Genomic DNA, 13,060 nt, shown 5'->3' with positions numbered 1-13,060 from the left:
AGACAAAGGAAATGCAGTAGACCTAATTTACCTCGATTTCAGTAAGGCATTTGACACAGTCCCACATGAGGAATTATTAGTTAAATTGGAGAAGATGGGGATCAATATGAAAATTGAAAGGTGGATGAGGAACTGGTTAAAGGAGAGACTACAACGGGTCATACTGAAGGGTGAACTGTCAGGCTGGAAGGAGGTTACTAGTGGAGTTCCTCAAGGATCGATTTTGAGACCAATCTTATTTAACCTTTTTATTACTGACCTTGGCACCAAAAGCGGGAATGTGCTAATAAAGTTTGTGGATGACACAAAGCTGGGGGGTATTGCTAACAGAGAAGGACTGTGATATCATACAGGAAGATCTGGATGATCTTGTAAACTGGAGTAATAGTAATAGGATGAAATTTAATAGTGAAAAGTGCAAGGTCATGCACTTAGGGATTAATAATAAGAATTTTAGATATACATTGGGGACGCATCAGTTGGAAGCAACAGAGGAGGAGAAGGACCTTGGAGTATTGGTTGATCGCAGGATGACTATGAGCCGCCAATGTGATATGGCCGTTAAAAAAGCTAATGTGGTTTTAGGATGCATCAGGCAAGGTATTTCCAGCAAAGATAAGGAGGTGTTAGTACCGTTATATAAGGCACTGGTGAGACCTCACCTGGAATACTGTGTGCAGTTCTGGTCTCCCATGTTTAAGAAGGATGAATTCAAACTGGAACAGGTTCAGAGACGGGCTACTAGGATGATCCGAGGAATGGAAAACCTGTCATATGAAAGGAGACTCAAAGGGCTTGGCTTGTTTAGTCTAGCCAAAAGAAGGCTGAGGGGGGATATGCTTGCTCTTTATAAATATATCAGAGGGATTAATATTAGGGAGGGAGAGGAATTATTTAAGCTTTGTACCAATGTAGACACAAGAACAAATGGGTATATACTGGTTACTAGGAAGTTTAGACTTGAAATTAGACGAAGATTTCTAACCATTAGAGGAGTGAAGTTCTGGAACAGCCTTCCAAGGGGAGTAGTGGGGGTAAAAGACATATCTGGCTTTAAGACTAAGCTTGATAAGTTTATGGAAGGGATGGTATGATGGGATAGCTTAATTTTGGCAATTGATCTTTGATATCAGCAGATAAGTATGTCCAGTGTTCTGTGATGGGATGTTAGATGGAATGGGATCTGAGTTACTGCAGAGAATTCTTTCCTGAGTGCTGGCTGGTGAGTCTTGCCCACATGCTCAGGGTTTAGCTAATCACCATATTTGGGGTCGGGAAAGAATTTTCCTCCGGGGCAGATTGGCAGAGGCCCTGGAGGTTTTTCGCCTTCCTTTGCAGCATGGGGCACGGGTCACTTGCTGGTGGATTCTCTGCAGCTTGAGGTCTTCAAACCACAATTTGAAGACTTCAATAACTCGGACATAGGTTAGGGGTTTGTTATAGAAGTGGAGGAGTAGGGTTCTGTGGCCTGCTTTGTGCAGGAGGTCAGACTAGATGATCACATTGGTCCCTTCTGACCTTAAAGTCTATGAGTTGTTTTAATAGAAGCAGGATCCTTCTGTCTGCTGTGCTTAGTTTCCAAGTCAAGTGGTTTCATTAAAACACTGTTTCTTATTCTTTCTGTTCACTGCATGGCATATTACACATTTAATCAAAAAGCAGTTCTGTGAACACATTCTCTTGGGAATTCTGAGAATTTCTAACTTTTGGCAACTGCTGCAAAGCGACCTGACTAGCAACTGCACTGCAAATTACTAGAAATGTTCATTAAGCCCTGTACAGGGTAAAGTTAAACGGCTACAATACATTCTTATAAAACTGTTGATGGGGATTAAACTTTTTGATTTGGGAGAAGTTTGCTTAGATGGGAACGGTGAAGCAAACTAACCAACAAATGGTGATGTTTATTGGTCCTTTATGATGTGTAAATATTACTACTTATTTAAAAAAAATTCATTCTTCACATTAGGACTATCACGTCTTGACTCTCCCTTTTCAGCTGGAGAACTTAAGCAAAGACCTGGAAAGCTGAAATATCAGGAATTACAGCTTGAAGCATAGGCTGATTTGGGAAGTTTAGGTTTCAGGATCATGTCTGAAACAGCTGGAGGGTTCAATTATGCTTTTTAGCCTGCAACTTGAGCTGCTTCACCTAAGACTGATACCAGAAGTTTCAGCCTAGAGCTATGATGTCACCACCCAAAGATTACTCATGTCCACCAGCAAAACAGAGTAAACTCCTTCATAATTCTTCTGTAATAAAGGCAGGGAATAAAATACAAACATCTGAGGCCAATATTATATACCCTGAAAGAAGAGCAAAGGAACCAAGCCCTTTTTAAAAACAACAGTAAAACTGTTCTAAATTAAGAGGTTTTTAATAACTTGTGATCCCAAATTCATAAGAGCACATAGCTAGAGCTTTAAAAATATGCAAATACAAGGGATAGAATGGCATCAGGTATTGGTACTGGGATGTGGGCTAGAGACACTCCATCAGTTTTAATCTGTCATAGACCTGAAATAAATGAAAATGTAATGCCATTTAATGGCTGCTCAGTGACATGCTATGAGCTGATGCTCTCAGTCCAATTCCTAGAGATCATTTGCTCACAGAGTAGTCTTAACTGGTACTGTTAGCAGACTAAACAGAGATCAGTGTGCGACATGCATTGAGGATGAACTACCCTCAAAGGGGTGAGGAAAGATAATTGCAGGGTAGATCAGGTAAAATTAACCTACATTCTGCTCTGCAAAGAGTTTCAAAATGATCTCACAAAACTGGGTGATTGGACAATAAAATGGCAGATGAAATTCAATGTTAATAAATGCAAAGTAGTGCATTGGAAAACATAATCCCAACTATAAATACAAAATGATGGGGTCTAAATTAGCTGTTACCACTCAAGAAAGAGATCTTGGAGTCATTGTGGATTGTTCTCTGAAAACATCTGCTCAATGTGCAGCCGCAGCCAAAAAAGCTAACAAAACGTTAGGAACCATTAGGAAAAAGATACAAATCCATATATAATCCATGGTAGGCCCACACCTTTAATATTGTGTGCAGTTCTGGTCACCCCATCTCAAAAAGATACATTTGAATGGGAAAAGGTACAGAGAAGGGTAACACAAACGATTAGGGGTATGGTATGGCTTCCATATCAGGAGAGATTAAAAAGACGGGGACTTTTCAGCATGGAAAAGAGATGATAAGAGGAGATATAATAGATATCTTTGAAATCATGAATGGCATGGAGAAAGTGAATAAGGAAGTGCTATTTACTCCTTCACATAACAAGGACCAGGGGTCACCCAATGAAATTAATAGACAGCAGGTTTAAGACAAACAAAAGGAAGTACTTCTTCACACAACACACAGTCAACCTGTGAAACTCTTTGCCAGAGGATGTTGTGAAGGCCAAAACTATAACAGGGATCAAAAAAGAACTAGATAAATTCCTGGAGGATAGGTCCATCAATGGCGATTAGCCAGGATGGGCAGGGATGCAACCTCATTGTCAGAAACTAGGAGTGGATGACGGGATGGATCACTCCATGAGTGCCAGATCTGTTAATTCCTTCTGAAGCATCTGGCATTGGCCACTGTTGGAAGAAAGGATTACTGGGCTAGATAGACAATTGGTCTGACCCAGTATGGCCGTTCTTATGTTCTTGTACTTTTTCTGTGACTAAACAGAGTGAACAGCTGTCAAATCAGCAGTGCTTTTTAAGAGTTGTATGATTTGCAGAGTCTGCAATTGAGATTAGTCCCCAATGCAAGGAGATTGCAATCTACATAGACAAAGGGTGGCATAGGAAACAGGCACATAGAGGTGATGTGACTTGCCAAAGGTCACATAGTAGACTCACCTCTCCTGAATCCCAGGCACTCCTCCCCATCCTATGGATCACACTGCATCTCAAACATTTCCTAACAAAAAAGTTATCATTTACAGCCAAGTAGTCAGAGATCAGGGAAGACAGGGCTGTTTTTCTGATATTTTCTTTTTAAATTAATATATTTGTGATTTGGAATTTAACGTAGATTTTAGGGGAAGGGGGACTCCTCACAAACCTTCCCGCTAACTTATGGGCAAAACTGTCAGCAAGAGGGTGAGTTTCAGGTCAAAACAATGACTGGTTTAGTGGCTCATTAGATACCACACAGTGACTAAGCTCCGAGTGGAGTTGCTTTCTTCATCGCACCTATTGTACCAGGGCTTTGAACCGGTATTTCCTGTTCCTCTCTCTCCAGCCAGAGCCAGTCGCGGGGGTGGCCAGAGGGTGAAGCAGCCAGTAAATATCTGGAAGAGAAGGCACCGAGTCTGGGGTAAGTGAGCAGATCAGCTCCGGCTAGGGCTCTGTGTTTTGGTGTAAGATCAGCTGAAAGCCGAGCTCGGGCTGGAAAGTTTGTGTGAGTTTCCAGGCAGGATCCCTGCACTTCGGGGGCGATTTGCCCAGCCAGGGGAAGGCCAGGAGCTGGGCTAATCCAACGCAGGCGGAGCGTTAACGCCCCGCGCGGTGGCGTGGGCAGACCCGGGCACAGACCTCGGGCAGGCAGCGCTTCCGTGCTCCCGGCTCCACCTTCCTTCCCGCTTGCTGGGCAGCCAGCGAGGGCTGGGCCGGGCGCGCGTGTCGCCGCCTGGGCACTGGGCGGGGGAGGCGAGACTCGAGCGGCAGGTGCCTGCTGGGCTTTCCGGGGATCGCTGCACGGGGCTGGGCCCATTCCCATCCCGGACCCCGAGCGGCGCGCTCACCTACCCCGTGGGAGCCTGCTAGCGCCGCAGCCCTGGATTAAACACCGCCCCCCTAGCTCCTTTGCTTCTGCAGCCAACAGGAAATAGCCTGACTCCGAAACACACCGCAGCCGCACCCCAGTCCCCGGAGTGAGCGCGGACAGGGGGCCGCCGAGCGCCCAGCTCCGTCTGCTCCGGACGCATTTCCCCCGGCTCAGCGCCAGGTATGTCACTTACCTGGGGAGCGGGAGAGGGGCTGAGCCTTCGGACTCCCCTTTGAAGTGGCTTCTCTGCTGAGCTTCTGGTTCCAACCCACCCGCCTGAGCTTAGTCCTCAGGAGAAACAACGGGGGGATTGTGGGACCTGGGGCCCAAGGGTGTAATTCCCAGCTACCCACGTGTACGCTAGGCACTTCGCTAGTCCTTTAGCCGGGACTCTTCCAGCGTAGGTGCCGCTGGGGGCAGGAGCAGGGAAGGGATTATTCCCGTTTGTTTGTTTCTGTTTTGTTCTGTCAAGACCCCTATTTTGAACTAGTTCCTTGCGCAGAGGTGCGCAAAGCAACCCCCAGACTTTGGGGAGGCTTGGAACTGACCATCCGGCTGCTGGCGCTGAACAAAACTTCTGTTCCCAGCCAGTGCGGAAGTTCTGCTCCGGAGCCCGGCATATCTCGGATGTGGATCGGGAAGTTGTAGCTCACTCCCGTCTCTGCTTTCCTGCCCTATTGTGTACGTGCCTGTGTGCCTTGGTTGAGAGAAGCCTGGATTGGGTGTGTGCGGCTGGCTGCACATTGTACTCTGTTTAGCCTCATGTTAAATTGAAGGCAAGCCTCAGCAGGCTGCCTGCCCCTGGCGTCAGGAGGGAGAGGCTCTTCTTCCTGGCTCATCATACTACCAACCTCTCCTCTAGGGAGTGTGAATAGCGAGAATCTGATTTACAGATGATCTTTTCTTTAACAGGATTATGGGCCTATATGTTTCTGTTGTCACATTAAGTACTTTCAGGGAGACTATGATACTAGGTGGGAAGAGCTGTCACTGAGGAATCAGATAGGCTTTGTTAGTTTAGTCAGTTTCTTTCTTGGAGGGTGGAGAGAAGCACTCACCAAAATAATAGGGATTCAGAATGTCTTTGCAATACAAAGAATTCCCAAGATCTTTATGTTCCACATCCTCACTGAATTCCAGCCACACTTCAAACTTCTGGACTGGGGACTTTTCCCGGTGCCAGAGTATCTTAAAACAAGATCAGGGCAATTCAGGAGTTCCGAAATACTTTTACAACTTTTCTGTTTCTTCAGTCAGATCTGTTAAGTCCTCATTTCCCCTTTATATTTCTTACTAGGTTTAAAATATTTGCTAATCTTAAACACAAACATAATATTACACAGTACCAATATTGCTAATAATAGTATTAAATGAAGTTTTAGACAAGATCTAAAAAATGAGATTGTGACAAGGGCTAAGGTAGTTTTTGAAACCTCTAAACCTGGGCCCCCATAGAAGCTACCGCACATCTCTTTTGATTTTAATGACCATCACTTATGGTTCGAGAGACAGAGTGGGTGAAGTAATATCTTTTATTGAACCAACTTTTGTCCGTGAGAGAGACAAGCTCAGGGCAAGTCCACACCACAAAATTAAGTCAACTTAAATTATGTTGACTACGCCATGGCAGTAATTGAATAGTTTTTTACACATCCACACTATGCTCCTTGCATTGGCGGTGTGCATCTTCACCAGGAGTCCTTGCACCAATTTAATTGCCAGTGTGAGACATTGTGGGATGGTTTCTGAAAGGCAGCAAGTTGATGTAAGCAACACAGTGTCTACACTGACACTGCATCGACTTAAGCATTATGCCTCTCATGGAGGCAGCGTATTTAAGGGCTTATCTACACTACAAAATTAAGTCAACTTAAGTTAATTCAATGTGCAGCCACCACAGTAAAGTAGGTTCATGTTCACACTTGCTCTTTGTCAATGGTGTATATCCTTACCAGCAGCACTTCCACCAATTGAAGTGGGGCATTGTAGGACACTGAAGCCGGAGCCCAGCAGCCCTGGGGCTGACAACCTGAGCTGTAGGCAGGGTGCTCAAACCTCCCCCCCAGCTGTCAGGTGAGTGCTGGCTCACAGCTAGGGGCCCAGACAGCCCAAGCTGTCAGCCCAGTGTGGGGCTCACAGATGGAGCTGCCCAGCTTTGGGACTGACAGCCAAGAGCCGAAGACAAAATGTGAAATAATAGCAGCCCTGAAAATGACAAGAATGTCAATTTCACTGCTGGTAGGTTCCCTGCTGTGAAATTGATCCCTGCTATCAGCCCCAAAGCGGTGGTGGGGCGGGCGGGGGTTCCCGCTGTTAGCCCTGCTGCCAGGACTGAGAGCTGGGAGCTCCACAGATACCGCCTGGTGAGAGATTGGAGGGGGGGAGTAGAGCCCTAGCCCAAGGTTCAGGTGATTTCTGTAGTGTAGATCAAGCCTTACTCGGTGTAGTGGGCGAGTTATGTTGGTGCAAGCTATATTTTAGTGTAGATGCTTACAGGGATAGGTTGACGTAAGCTGCTCTGTAGTGTAGACCAAGTTACACAGAGCTCTTCTTCAGGTCACTTATGTTGTCATTTGGCTATGGATTGAAAATAACTATTCAAAAGCCATTTCTAATTGGTGCTGATGTGTTGCTAATTGGTGCTTATGGTTATTTAGTGTTGGGCATGACATAAAAATAATAACCATGCCTAGCTCTTATTTAGTGCTTTTCATCAATGCACTTTAGTTCCTTTTCTGAAGAGTTTACACTCCAAAGCCCCAATCTGCAGCAGCTTGCAATATTAGGGTGACAAGAGACAAAGACAAAATGCACTGTTGCAGAGCTGGGGATGATTTAATAGCCTTTTCTGTTTTAAGTTTAACAAATTTGCTTGAATAGGGCCTGCAGTCATAATGATGAGAAGGGAAGTAATTATTTTAAAAAATGGGAAGGAATTTCATACTTTTTGGTATTTATGTGATGAAGAATGCTACAGCCTTGCTGGTCAGAGCTAATTATAAACCTGACCCACCTGTCTAAAATTGGTCACATCCTTGTAAGGAGGTTTTTCTTCTGTGAATGTATCTGATTTTAGTAAGCTCACTGCCTGAGTGATTTGGATATAATGATTTAAGTGGGGGTTGCCAAACTGCCTGTTGTAACATGATGACACTGTATAGTATATTCAACACAGTGGGCCATATTCTGTCTGTTTGACACCCTGGATAGCCCTGCTAATCCAAAAACTGTTAAATCTAGAATTTTTGTTTAGTATAGGTGCGAAATTAGAGGGCTGTGTGGGTAATATATCTTGAGAGCCTAGCATTGGTGAAAACTGACCATAATATTGTGCACAAAATGCGATCTCTACAGAGCTCCTTCACAGAGGCTTTAAGTTTAAAATAAACCGTCACAGTAATTGAGTCTCCCATATCTTTGCTTAATCTCCTCCTTCCCTAGTTCAGTGTCTCATAAGGAGAAGCGGGAGAGATTTCTTTGGTATTAAAATATGTAGCTGCTGACACTGTTCATAGAGTTGGACTGGTTTTTGTTTTGTTTGTTTTACAGAGTACGTGTCAAAAGCATCAGAAAAAAGAATTGGACAATAGCCATCTTGAATGATGAGAAATTGAATAATATCCAAATCTTCATTTAGTTCTATTTTAAATACAAAATTGGCAAAATGTTTGGCACCAGCAGCTTTCATTAACAGCCAGACAGCTCTAAAAGCGCATGACAGAAATTTTTCTATTCCAAATATAGCAAGAGATTATTCTTTGGGGGTGGGGGAGTCACTTTTGAACCATTCATATAAAACAGAATATTCTGTTACAAATGTGAAATTTTCCCATTTGTGTGGCGTTATCTTGTGTTTTGTTCTGGACTGAATAGAAGAGAGATGATCTGTAATACAGTATTTGTAAGTCTTTTTTTGATCACTTAAGCAGCAGAACTCAGCATTTTGATTCTAAGCACCATAACCAATTCAATTTTTACTAGCCTCTATCTACATCCAATTAATCCCTTTTTAACCATCTGTGAGTATTATCAGTCATTCCAATTTAAAAAAAAAAAAGCACAATTATGGAGAAAGAGCTACAGTGTATTGGGCTTGGAATATATATTTTTTCCTGACACATTCATGTTGTTTTAAACAGATATGAAAGTATCAAGTTTAGTTGAGACAAAGTAAATTTAGTCATTCTGACATGGCTATTTTTCATATCAGATAATTGCATAAAGTCTGTGAGTCTTAATCCCAACATGCACTGGACTTCAGTGAGCCTTTGATGGCTCTTCCAAGACAGTCCAACCAAGCCACCAATAAAACAAATGCACACAACAACAGGCTTACAAGGGCATGTTTTAACATGGGATGTGGTGAATTAGGCCTTGTCTATATTAACAGAATTAGCATCCATGTAACTACTAAATTAATCTACTCCAATATAACCACTGCTTTGCATGGCAGCACCACAGCAACATTAGGTTTGCACTGGTGTAATTACATCAATGTAGGGACATGTGTGCATGTTTTCTTAATGTTGACAAGTCCTTAGACTCACAGCTATTAAAAAGTGTTTGAGAATCCATCAGGTTCAGAGTTTTATCCAAAAAATATCTGAACGGCCCTTCCCAAAACGGAACTGTCCAGCCCCAGGCCAGTCCTTCTCCCTCTCCCTAAACTAACCTAGCCTCTTCCTCAAAAAGAACAGCTCCAGGACAGATCCCTTGAGTCCAGTCAACCGTACAATATCCTTATTTGTTAACCCTGATGTCTTTAGAGCTTCTTACTACCCTTTTAAGGTCAAATCTACCTTACAACTTCATTCATTTTCAGGAGACCTGATTATTAGAGCCGTGCAAATCTGCAGATATCTACATCTCTGGGCCGTGTTTGTGGATCACGGGTGTATGTAGTTACAAATTTTGTTTCCACTCAGGGCTCTACCGATTATAATGGTGTTCTGCTTTGGAATGTAGATAAGTCTGTAACAGTATCAATATGCTGGGGACTTGGATTGTGTGCTATCTTCCTATTAAGGCCTGGAGAACTTGTATCTTGCACGTACGTTATTTTTATTTAAACCGTATCTAGCTAACATAACAGCAACCAGAGCTTAGTGTTGACTGCAGCCCAGGACCTGGCCTACCAAAATGGAGGATGAGTCTTGACCTTTGGCCTCTGCAGCCCTCAACATCTTTACACATCAGTGACAGCTATTCCACACATCTTTCCCTAATTACTTAAAATAAATGTATTTGACACTTTGTTTTTGGAAAGGCATCAGAGCGGGTGATTCAGATAAATTTTGTCTAAGGGCTTGTCTACATCAGAAAGTTGCAGCGCTGGTGAGGGAGTTACAGCGCTGCAACTTAGGAGGTGTACACATCTGCAGGGCACCACCAGCGCTGCAACTCCCTGTTTGCAGCGCTGGCCGTACTCCCGTTTTGTCTCGGGTGTAGAGGATCCAGCGCTTAATCAAGTATAGACACTTACCAGCGCTTTTCTTGACCTCCGTGGAATAAGCAGGTATCCCAGCATACCTGAGGAAGCCTCTGGTAATCAAGCTGGTCTCCTTCCCCGGCTTGCTCTCGCGTTCCCCGAACCCCGAGCAAGCAGGTCTCCTTCCCTGAAGTTTGCTGGGTGGTTCGGGGAACGCGAGAGCAAACCGCGGCGAAGCTGGTCTCCTTCCCCGGTTTGCTCTCGCGTTCCCCGAGCAAGCAGATCTCCTTCCCTGCGGTTTGCAGGGTGGTTCGGGGAACGCGAGAGCAAACCGCGGCGAAGCTGGTCTCCTTTCCCGGTTTGCTCTCTCGTTCCCCGAACCCCCCTTGAAGCCGCCCAACAGCGCTGCAGTGTGGCCACATCTAACACCACTTGCAGCGCTGGTTGCTGTAAGTGTGGCCACTCTGCAGCGCTGGCCCTATACAGCTGTACTAATACAGCTGTAACAACCAGCGCTGCAAAATTTTAGATGTAGACATGGCCTAAGAATCCAAATCTTGTGGTTACTCCAAACCTTTCCAGATAGCTTTGGAGGTTTCTATTCAAATCTGAACATGGTTTGTTCTGAAAACATTCTAAAATAGAACTGTATTATAATGGGGCTGGAGGTCTGGGGAGCTCCTAACACAATTCTGGCAGTCATGTTGATGAGCACCCTTAGTGTGAGCTGAGATCTTGTAGGGTTCCTTCACAACTGTGCACATTATAGCTGCATGTTTTACTTTTAGGAAGCATGAGAAATCATAAGATGCTTAGATTTAGGTTAACTGTGGCAAGAAGGTGCAACTTGGTCTTGTGAGCCATATGTCCTCATACTTCTTAATTGGAGCTATGCAGAAAAATGGACAAACCAGTATTTTTTTTAACCAGATTTTTAACGCAGTATAGTTTTTATTCAGCTACAGAGGAGTGCTGACTTTTCAGGGCTGGTTTGGATTTTTTCCCATACTAATTCACATATTCCTGTTCATACTTCAGCTAATATGAGTTACTCATCTATATTCTTCACTCACCACACTAAACAAACTAATTCCAAAAAGTATTTAGACCACATTGTCTTAAAAACTAAGTCTGAACTCCAGTACTGTATGCATTCCTCTAACAAAGGTTCCACATGCTTATGCCACACATGCTTATGCTTACATTTGCTCTGCCTGTTTCCTGTAGTCATGTTGAAAAGAAAGATACTTGCTACTCCTTGAGGTCTGACTGCAGAAATCAGCCAAGAAACTCCCTTCCATGTAGCCATTAGCAGTGATGCTGTGCACAAAGAGTGGCTGTTTTCTCTCTCTCCCTTCTAGCATCTGCTTCTTCAGCTATCTCTGCTTAATAGCCCGCAGATTTGACTTGTGCCATGCCTCCTTAGTGCAACTTTGTATAAGCTGATTCTGAGAATCTCTGGGACCATATGGGCTGTTCAGGCTAGGGACATTCTCTAAGAAGAGGTCAAAAGCATTTCCAATAAATGAAATAATTCAAAGAAGTTTTCTCGCCCTCATCTTCTGTTTCAGTGCCTTTCCTGATTTTTGATATGCCCTGTTCCCCCCACATTATTTCAACAGGTCTAGCTAAATATGATCAGCACTGGGCATATTGTTACAGGACAGCACCCATGTAACTATAAAAAAACAGTTTAAAAAGATTCTTTAACATTCTTTTTTAATCGTTATTTGTCTAATACTGAAACGAGGGTGCAGCTGGGCCAGATGGCTTGTTTCTTTGTCACTTCCATGATTAGTTTTTATAATCCATACATGCTCAAAGTAAAAGCTGTTAATTTGGGGTATGTGAGGAAGTGAATCTTGTCTTGTATCCAAGACACTTTCTGCACTGGGGAAAATAACCTCTGGCTAACATTATCAGTTAGTTATCTCCCTGCCATGCAGTTCAACTGGTACTAAAATGGTTAAGCTGTGACTATGGTTAGTGAAGACAGTGTCAAATTGCTCATCACCATTTATATTAAGTGTGTTTGACTCATAGTAGTGTGAGGGATCTAGTACATTTTCTATAACCGGTGTTGAATATGGTTTATCCCTATCTATGGACTAGATCATGCCTAGCTTCTGCATGAGTCGTTCCTTGCCATAATGCTGTATGTACAAGTGATCCAAAGGAGATGGGGAGAAGAAGAGGCCATGGCCTCTACAGCAGCGTTCTTACCCAGGGCTGGCTTTAGACTTACTGGTGCCCAGAGCTGAAGATCTGGAGCTTCACAGTGACTGGAGCCCCAGAGCCTCACTGCCCTGTGTTTGAGTTGAAGCCCGAGCAACTGAGCTTCATCGAACACTTGGCAATTGCCTTGTTTGCTACCTCCTGACACCAGCTCTGGCATTTATATGCAAAAAGACAGTTGTGGCATAGGCAGGCTGTGGAGTTTTTATAGCATATTGGGGGTGGAGGGGTGTGGAAAGAAAAAGGTTGAGAACCTCTGCTCTACGGCACCTTTGAGGGATGTAATCTTGGTCACTCTCCTCTTATGTGCCAGGAGCTCTGGGAAGCACAATGCCTCGCTGGGCTCCTGCTGGGGTTGATACCTCTTTGCAGTTTCTCTAATCTGCGCTATAGCTGAGAGTTGCATGAGAGCTCTCTGTTTGCCAAACTATTTTAAATCCAGGTTGAACCACAGATAGTAGTCCTAATGTAGACATTGCTCAGAAAATCTTTTTTGGCCTTCTCCTTTCCTTCCATGCTGCATTTCATCCTGCCTTGTTCTAGTTTCTCTCTCTGTTCCTCAACCCAAAGTTGGAGTGCATCTACACTAGGAGATCTTTCCTGGAGCAGGGTCAGAT

At 43.9% G+C, this 13,060-nt stretch overlaps 1 protein-coding gene across 2 annotated transcripts in view; it reads left to right on the top strand.

Annotated features, from left to right (window-relative positions):
- Positions 1-4,267: 4,267 nt before the first annotated feature.
- The window catches only part of TJP2 (tight junction protein 2), a 95,060-nt gene continuing 86,267 nt past the window's right edge, over positions 4,268-13,060 (top strand). Inside the window, exon 1 of one of the 2 annotated variants that reach the window (XM_030568057.1) lies at positions 4,268-4,330. The gene's annotated coding sequence lies outside the window, so the exon portion shown is untranslated. Of the gene's footprint in view, positions 4,331-4,849; positions 4,961-13,060 lie in introns of those variants that run through there. The other variant, XM_030568056.1, reaches the window with a different exon arrangement.

Source organism: Gopherus evgoodei, chromosome 6, assembly GCF_007399415.2.
Source record: "Gopherus evgoodei ecotype Sinaloan lineage chromosome 6, rGopEvg1_v1.p, whole genome shotgun sequence".
Classification (NCBI taxonomy): domain Eukaryota; kingdom Metazoa; phylum Chordata; order Testudines; family Testudinidae; genus Gopherus; species Gopherus evgoodei.
The sequence above is the reverse complement of the archived record's forward strand: the minus strand, read 5'-3'. Positions and strand labels throughout refer to the sequence as shown.